Raw genomic sequence first — 8,687 nt, forward strand, 5'->3', positions numbered from 1 at the left:
GAAGGAAACATTCTGTGTGATGCTGTGGCTCTAAGTTGTACCACTGGACAGGGATGAGGAACCCTCTCCTTTTTTTTCTCTAGGTGAATTAATTTCCTGCTCCCCTGTGGTGCTGGAGCGATACTTGGTCTGGCTCCTTTCGTCTACAAATAGCAGTGGCAACTCTCCAGCTCTTCCCTCAGACAAGGACACTCCCAGCAGAAAGAAGAGCCCCTGTTGTTGCTACCCAGCACTGATCCTTTTCTGGGCGCTGCTGCAAGGTGCTGCTTCCCATGAAAACACACCACTGGGAAAGTGCTCCTCACAGGTAATTTCTGTTTTTTTCTCACCAAACAACCAGCCATTTATTCCCAGAAACGCCAGCTGCTCTCCAGTGACACCCCAAGAGCTCAGGAAGTGGCATTTTTCCCCTCTCCCTGGGAGCTGGCACTTCAAATCTGAGAGAGGAAGCTGTTAAATTAGCCAAAACATTGTCCCATGCTTTCGAAATATGAATAAATAATCTCAAAATAGCAGCAAGCAGAGAGAGGAGAAGTTTGCTGGTGATATTAAGAGTGGTTGAGGCAAAGGGCTGACTGTGAATAGTTGCAGAAAGACCCTCATGGCACTGAATGAAATGGTAATAAAATCACAGATAAAATCTGATGTAAATAAATGTAAAGTGATGCGCATGGGGAAAGACAATCCTAGCTTTACATACAAAATAATGGGCTCCAAGCTGGCTATTACCAATTGGGAGCAAAATCCTCAGGTTATAATAGATAACTCTATGTAAATGTCAGCTCAAGACTCAGTAGAAATCAAAAAAGCAAACAGAAAACTAGGAATTATTAGGAAAGGAGGAGAGAGCAAAACAGGGGAAATCATTATGCTGCTGTGTAAATCCATGGTCTCCCTTCTCTTGAATGCCATTGTGCAGTCCTGATTCACTGATCTCAAGTATGATATAGAAGAAATAGAAAAGTTACAGAGAAAGGCAGTTGAAGATGATCAAAAGCACAAAAGGGCCTCCATTCAGGGAATGACTGAATAGATTAAGACTTTTTATCTTGGAGGAAAAAAATGACTGAAGAAGAAATATGACCGAGTTCTGTGAAAGGAAGAGCGATGTGATTGGGAAACAGCTGTTCATATTATTCAGTGTTCTTCAAAGGAAGAGAGTGAACATCTAAGAAAATGATCAAGTGACAAATTCAAAATAAACAGAGGACATTTTTAGCTGTGGCACCCCTCACCATAGGGTACAGTGGATGTTTAAAGTTTGTGTTGGTTCAGTAGGGTGTAAGCTGATTGATAGAAGAGGAATCCAGCAAGGGCAGAGATGGCATCTACAGTTCAGCAGGTTCCTGAGTCACAGACCACTGGGGAAATGGAAAGTATTCTGGGAAGTATAAACAAAAGTTTGCTCTATTTTTGTATCACTTCCTGAGCATCTGCTGGGTCTCATCCAGGGCAGAATGCTGGGCTGGGTGTATTTTTGGGGCTGACCATTTTCAGTCATCCCTCTGTCCTGCATTTCACACCAGGGCATGTATCCCACTAAGGCAAAGTGGCTGAAGTGTAGCCACTGAAGTGTAGGTGTCTGGTGCTGTTGCCTGTCTCTGTTCCCACATCAGACACAATTTTCACCTTAAAAAGTCTTCCACCAAGACCCACAGGCAGGTGCATCCCGTTTTCCTTTAGCTCCCAAAGCAAAACTCTTCACCTGTGTGGACAAGGCTTCTCAGCTGGAGGCCAAGTTGTTCTGGAATGCAACAGATAACCAAGGGATAACACCTTGTTCTCCACTCAGACCTCTCATATGCATCTCACTTTGCCTGGCCTGCCTCACCCTGGGTTTATTGTTCCAAGGCATCATTGAAAGAGAATCCTGGGTATGAGCAACAAGAGATCAAGGGCAAAAAACGTGCAACAGTGGCTCTAATGGTCAATCCAAATCTGAGTGATTCACTAAATCTTCCCCCAGTAAATTAGAAACAAACACCTGGACACTGCACTGACACAACATGCGAGTGACCCTTCTGGTTGAAAGCTCAGCACCTTAATGACAGAGACATTTGTGTTCCTGTGCACTTATCCAAGGTTGCCCTGAAAGCCATGCCTTGGCAGTTTACAAGCTGGTGGACACAAACCAGTAAACTCACTCTGCACCTCCTTCCCAGCTAGAAATGAGAATGAGGGATAGTGTCTATTACAAGATAATCACACCCAGGGGGAAATTCCCGAGCTCTAGTATCTCTGTTTCTCAGATCAGGGTAATCTCATTGCACTTGGCTAGCCATTGGCAAAGCTTGTCAGGCCAGGCTGGCTTGACATTCTCAGCTTTCAGGAGCCTGCCCTATTTCTGGAGGCTGCTGCATCGCCCAGGCAGCCTTGTGTTGACATCACATGCTCAGTAATATGAAGGCGAGGTTTGTTTTACCGTTTTCACCTATAAAGCCTAAATGAAAGTAAATGAAAGTCCAAATTCTATTTTTATTGACACCTGTGCTATTTTGCAGCAGCTCCAAAGGAGTAATGATGATATACATTGAGACAGGAGGACAGTCAGACATCTGTCCTGTTGATTGATCTGCAGGAGAGGGAACACAAAAAGGTCCATTACACACACTGAGGCAAATATTCTGATAAAGACTGTAATGGGAGAAAAATCCCCACCCACATTTCTTGCCCCTAGATTTCTATTAGGAAGGAGACCCTGCTCTGTTTGGCTCTGGAAGGAAGACAAGAGTCTTGGATTTCAGTGAGTTGCAAGTGGGCAAGGGTAGGAAACACCAGCTCTTGACTGTAACCAGGGAAAACCAGGTAGCTTCCTCTTCCTCCTCCTCTTCTCCTGTTGCGAATGTCCCTCTCCCCTAATCCTCCTCTTTGGATCTCCCCATGGATCACAGTCTGGGGTCCTGCCACCCCCAGGGTGCCCCCTGGCATCAGAGCCAAGCCAGTGATCTGGGAGCAAACCCCAGCCCAGTTCTCATCACAAAGGCTGGCCCTGTCCTGCCTGTGCTGGAGAGAGTTTTTAGCCCCAGAAATGCTGAGCCCTGGCATCCCACAGCCACACACCTCATGCATGGGCTGCTGGTGTGGCATCTGTGACTCCTGTGGCTCCTGTGACAGCCTTATTTTAATATATTTGTGCTGAATAATACACATTTCCTGTGAAGAAAGGTGGGTATTTCTGTGTCAAGGGAACTTGGCATCTCTGAACAGTGAGCAGCCATTTCCTCCAAGCTGTAGTATTCAACCTGGTAATCAACCCTATTAGCACTAAAAAGAGCTGTCTAAATGCCAAGCCAGGTTCAATAAATAAGCACTAGCACATTTAGAAATGGCTTAGAAAGGAGAATTAAAAGTTTTGCTGCTAATTATGTTTCTTATTTTAGATTTTCTGTCAGTTCTAGTACTTCCATTCAAATGAGACAGTCATTTGCTGCCAAGATGAAGGAAATGAGATGACCTGAAAGTGGGCAAAGCGTTCATCCATAGCAGAAAGCTAACACGGACCCCAGCTCCTCTTGCAAGCCTCTAGAAACACCATAGGAATGGCGTCAACAGATCTAAAAGTAAAGGTGCCTTCTAGCCTTCTGTTACAGTGAGTCCCAGATGCTCTGAATACCTCTTGATCTCATCAGAGCCAGGAAACCCCAGGAGGCAAAGGAGAGGCAGGCAGGCAGGCAGGCTCCTCTGACCAGCCAAAGGTATGCAGCCCAGGAGGCAGTCAAGCAGGAGCAGGGAGCACAGCTTGCTGGAGGCACACTTTATAAGCAGCTTCAAAATCTGTGTGGGTTTCAACAACCAACCCTGCTCCTCGAGACCCAGCTGCCTTCAACGCTGCCAGAATGGGAGCGGTCTGGTGCTTTGATGTGGTAATGACATATAACTGATACTGATGGCAAAGGCTAATCCACTCTGCCCTGTAATGTTCCCAGTCAATCATGCAATATTCTGTTATTGGAAAAGCTCATTTTTGCCCCTCTGATGGTAATCAGTGTATGCCCTGAAGCACGAGCCTTGATAGCCTGTGTAATTTGCAACCTAGCTAAGTGTAACTGTGGATGTTAATCCTATTTATACAAATGCCTGGCAAGCAAAGGTAGGGTTGTTGGGACAAGCTGCAGGGCAGGGGAAGGCATAGAGCCAGATTTCCAGGAATTCCCCCTCTGCAGATTTCGAGCTGCTGCACCCCAGTGATGGGAGACTGAGAGGTTTGGGGTGGGCAAAGAGAAGGAGCACAGGCAGTGACTGCACTTGTGTCACTCCCGCTGCCTGGTATTTATTCTGGAATATGCTGGAGCACACTTCACCACAGTGCCTATCCTCTCCTTTGGGCAATCACTCTCTACCTGACTGTCCTGGGTTGCAGTGTATTCTATCACCATCCTCATGAGGTGTTGAAATCAGGTGGGGCAGTGTTTCCTTGCCTCCTCCCCCCAGACTATCTCTCTATTAATGGCCCATCATTGTCCTGCCACATGACTCAGAGATAACTCCCTCCGGACTATCTCCTGTTAATGAGCCTAATCAACACTTGGCCTCATGACTCATTACCCCATTGTGAGATGCTCCACCCAGAGGGAGGAACCAACCATCTCATCCTGGATATAATCTGAGATTCTGAACACCAGAGATAACTCTTCCACTGGATTTCCAGAGGACAGGAGCTACACAGCCACCACGGGACCTTCTGAGGAAGAGCAGACCCTTTTTTTCTACAGGATCACTGCTTCAAGAAGACTGCAGCCACCATTCTACCAGACTGCTACCACCACCCTGACTAATGGAGTCAGGTTGTATCTTGACTCTGTCAGTTTGAACCAGTGTTTTCTTTTAGTTTTTCCTTCTCTTTAATTTCCCTATTAAATTGTTATTCTGACTTGGTGCTTCCCACTGGTTTGTTTTCAAACTAGTATACTGACAAATGCCATCCAGAGGGACCTGGACATGCTTGAGAGGTGGGTCCATGGGAAACTCATGAAGTTCAACAAGGCCAGTGCAAGGTCCCCTGCATGGGTCAGGGCAGCCCTAAGGACAAATACAGGCTTGGCAGAGAGTAGACTGAGAGCTGTCCTGAGAAGGACTTTGGGTGTTGCTTGAGAGGAGAAGCTCGACATGACCCAGTGATGTGTGCTCGCAGCCCAGAAAGCCAAACGTGTCCTGTGTGAGCTGAAATAGGGCCCAAGGTCAACACCCTAAGTGATGCTTAACCTGAATTAGGAGCCTAATATTGTCAACAGCCAGGAACAGACACCTCCAGTGAGCAAGTCAGAGTAGTAGGCACCCAGCCTGGGGGGAAAGAGATGTGGACACAGCTCTCTAGTTACCCACCCTAAAAGTGCAGCGAAAGACATTTCCTCACCAGGGTGCAGTGAGGCCTAAACATGTTAAATGGCATATTCAGGGGGAACCAAGCCCTGAGGGGTGCTCAGCTTCTCTGCTTGGTTGCTCAGTACTGAAAACACCTTCCTAACTGCCTGGGGCAGGACTAAACTGGGTCGAGGTTATGTGTTTAGAGAGGCACCAAATCTGCTGCCCTCCCAGGTGGGTACAGACTTGCACTGGTGATAGGTACCCGTGACTTTGATCGCTCACCCCACCTATTTCACCAAGGAGAGGGAGGAAGGGAGGTCACTCCTTTCCAACTGCAGGAAAGCCACAGTTTCCAGGAATTCATGCCTTCAGGTGAAAACTCACCAAAGAAATCTTTCAAGCCTCAGAGAAGAGAAAGGTCTAATGCCACCAAGCCCAGGCCTTGCAGGAGCTGTTACCTGCTGATGACAATGATCCCATCAGTACAGGTGGGACCCAGTGACACAGGGACCCAGCCATCCAGCAGCATGTCCAGACATGGATTTCCCAGGGCTTGTTCCCCTCCCAAAAGCCCTGCAACACCCAGCCCCTGCACCCTGATGTGTTACTGCTGGCACCATCCCTTGTCCTGTAAGATTGAAGAAATACCAACATTTCCCTGGTCTTGTTCCAGGTTTAGCAAACATAAACTGAAACCCAAATCTTCCCCAAATACAAATCGAGGAAAGCTGAGCTTCATGACTATTTCATTAAGGATGATACCTCTGGAAAACATAAACTACACTGAGTTTGCTGTGCTTTGTTTTCCTGCTGTTCTTCTCTAGGAATGTCTCGTACTTGAGCAAGGAACACCAGACACACTAAGAGCACACACTTGTGGGTGCATGCAGCACTTACCACACCAACACATCCTCTGTCTTGTGACACCCATTTAGTTTTCTTTTCAGAGCAAGGCTGACAGCTTGGCCCTGTCACACATTTCTATAGCTGCAGGGACCCCGATGATGGCCAAGAGACCCGCCTTGAGGTTCCAGCTGCAGGGTCCAAGGTCAGCAGCAAGGATAGGCTGGGAGAGGATGAAAATATATTTAATTGTAACCAATAATATAGATGGAGAAGAATAGATGAGCATTTAGGCACATTTGTTTTCTTCCAGACCTGAGAAAGAGTTGGTACTGCCTAGAACACATTTTCCTACCCAACTGCACACTACAATTGGCCTAATAAAAACGTATTTCATTTGCTTACAAATATCACCCTTCTGGGCACATTACAGCCATAAAGGATGCTGTTTTCTATTCCTGGCTTCTTTTAAAAGGCCAAGTCTTGCTGCTGTATTATTGAATTCACCAGACACATGGTACAGCCCAGTGAGCACTGCTGTAAGAGTCTTCACATTACAGTTCTCTAGGCTTGATCCTTCATGCACATAAATGGATTTTACACTCATGGTGCTCCTGGGACACCCAGGCAGCTGCTTCAGGTTTTTGGCAGTTTAAGTAAGATTAGTATCAGGCACAAGAGCTTGTGTGCCCTGCAACAGCCCACGTGTTGCGGGCACTTTTATCTCGGTGAGCTCGTACCTGTGACAAAGAGTGGGACAGCTGGGATGATGCATGCAAAACTGATGGTTAACCGTCGGCGTGGATAATCAAATCTAGATGAAAACAGGAAAAATTGCTCCAGGATCTGGTTGTGATACACATGCCAGCAAGTAGCTTCTGGTCCTTTTGGCATCCCTGAGACCATGTGAAAAGATGGTTTGGTCAAAAGGATGTATTAAAAGCCGAACCTTGTATGGTCCCCCTTGGAATTATGTGGGCTTAAGGCTGCTCCTGCCACCCACTGCCTCTGAGCTCTTTTTCTCCTGTGCTATTACTGAAACAGCCTAAACATCATGTTTTAGTTATAAAGTGAGTTTAGTGGATGGAAGGGCGGGAGGAAAGGGGGATTAAATTTACTGCTTCAGTGACTACAGATCTGAAATAAATCTCCAATTCAATGATAGATCAATAACATCAAGATTGGGTTTAAATTATTAATAAACTATGAGAAACAAGGATAATTATTCTATGAGTCACAGCTCTCTAATGCACTGCACATCTTTTCTCTGAGACATCTGCATTGAAGCACGACCTGCCTATCTTTTGGCAGAAAGCTGTAGCCAAGAAGTTAATGCTTTTTGTTTTGCTAGCTAAGCATTTCATAAACCCTTGTGGGCTGAGACAGCCTGGTGACAATGTTGTGCTTCGCTCATGGAGAAACCCTTAGGCCAGGATCCCCTAAAACACTGAGGTGTCTATTGAGCCCCTGGAAATCAATGTGATTGATTTGAATCACATTTGTGAATGGTTCAGAAGGCCCTCAAATGTCCTTTGAAGCCTGGATGTCTGGAGGTGGAGGAGTTGTGCTAGCCTAAAAGGAGATGCTGGCCTTGAAGCCTGTCTTACTGGTGGCAAGGAGGAGGCACAACCTGAGGACTGCATAAGGCAGGGAGGGGAGGAAGAGTTTTTGCACATTGATGGTAGACTGAACTGCTAGTCAATTTGAAGTGAATTAACTTCCCCTTTTCAGGCAAAAAGAGAGGGAATCATCAACCTGAGGAGGCCTGTTAAAATCAGGAAGCTAAAGACTGGAATATTCCTCCATTCTGTGTCATTACCATCTCTGCTGGCTGAGGCAGCCCATGTTGGCACACTTAGGTTGGAGATGCTGAGCACCTCTGGGCATCCTCCCACCTCAGCAGGTGTCATCCCTCAGCTGTGACCTCATGGCTTAGGGTGGTGATGGAGAGCAGCCTTCCAGGTGCATCTCACAGCAAAATCAGCTAATCCCTCCTCTTTGAGAGAGTGGACTGGGGTCACATTTCCTCAGAGCACTCTTGGGGATGTTCTTTAGCTGCTGGGCTATCAGGTGAGGGGCTTAGCATTGCCCTGGCTTACCAGGAGGGCACCCTGCTTAAGAGGAGAGGAACAGAACTCAGGAGACAGGTCATGAAACGCATTTATCCTTGTGAAATTAGCTCTGCAGCACGCAGAGGGGAGAATTGCCCTCACAAAGCTGAGGACAGCACAGAGGAGAAGGGTAACTTCCATCACATAAGAATGGACAGGGAGTATTGGCAGCAGCTGTGCAGAGTCTCCTATGGTCTTACTGCTTTCCTTGCCACTGGACAAAACAAAATCGTATCAGTCCTAAAATCACCCTCCTGCTGACCTCAGCTTACACGGTTCTGCAAATGGCACTGGGTGACCCCCATTCAGCTGGCAATACGGTATCCCTCTGCACTCACATGGACTGGCACTCTGCTGGGATGCCCCTCTTTTACCACAGCATGTCCAGCAGCAACTGAGGCTTTCCATACACCCTTCCACTCTCTGCCT

The sequence above is a fragment of the Corvus brachyrhynchos genome, unplaced genomic scaffold (assembly GCF_000691975.1).
Source record: "Corvus brachyrhynchos isolate BGI_N302 unplaced genomic scaffold, ASM69197v1 scaffold202, whole genome shotgun sequence".
Classification (NCBI taxonomy): Eukaryota; Metazoa; Chordata; class Aves; order Passeriformes; family Corvidae; genus Corvus; species Corvus brachyrhynchos.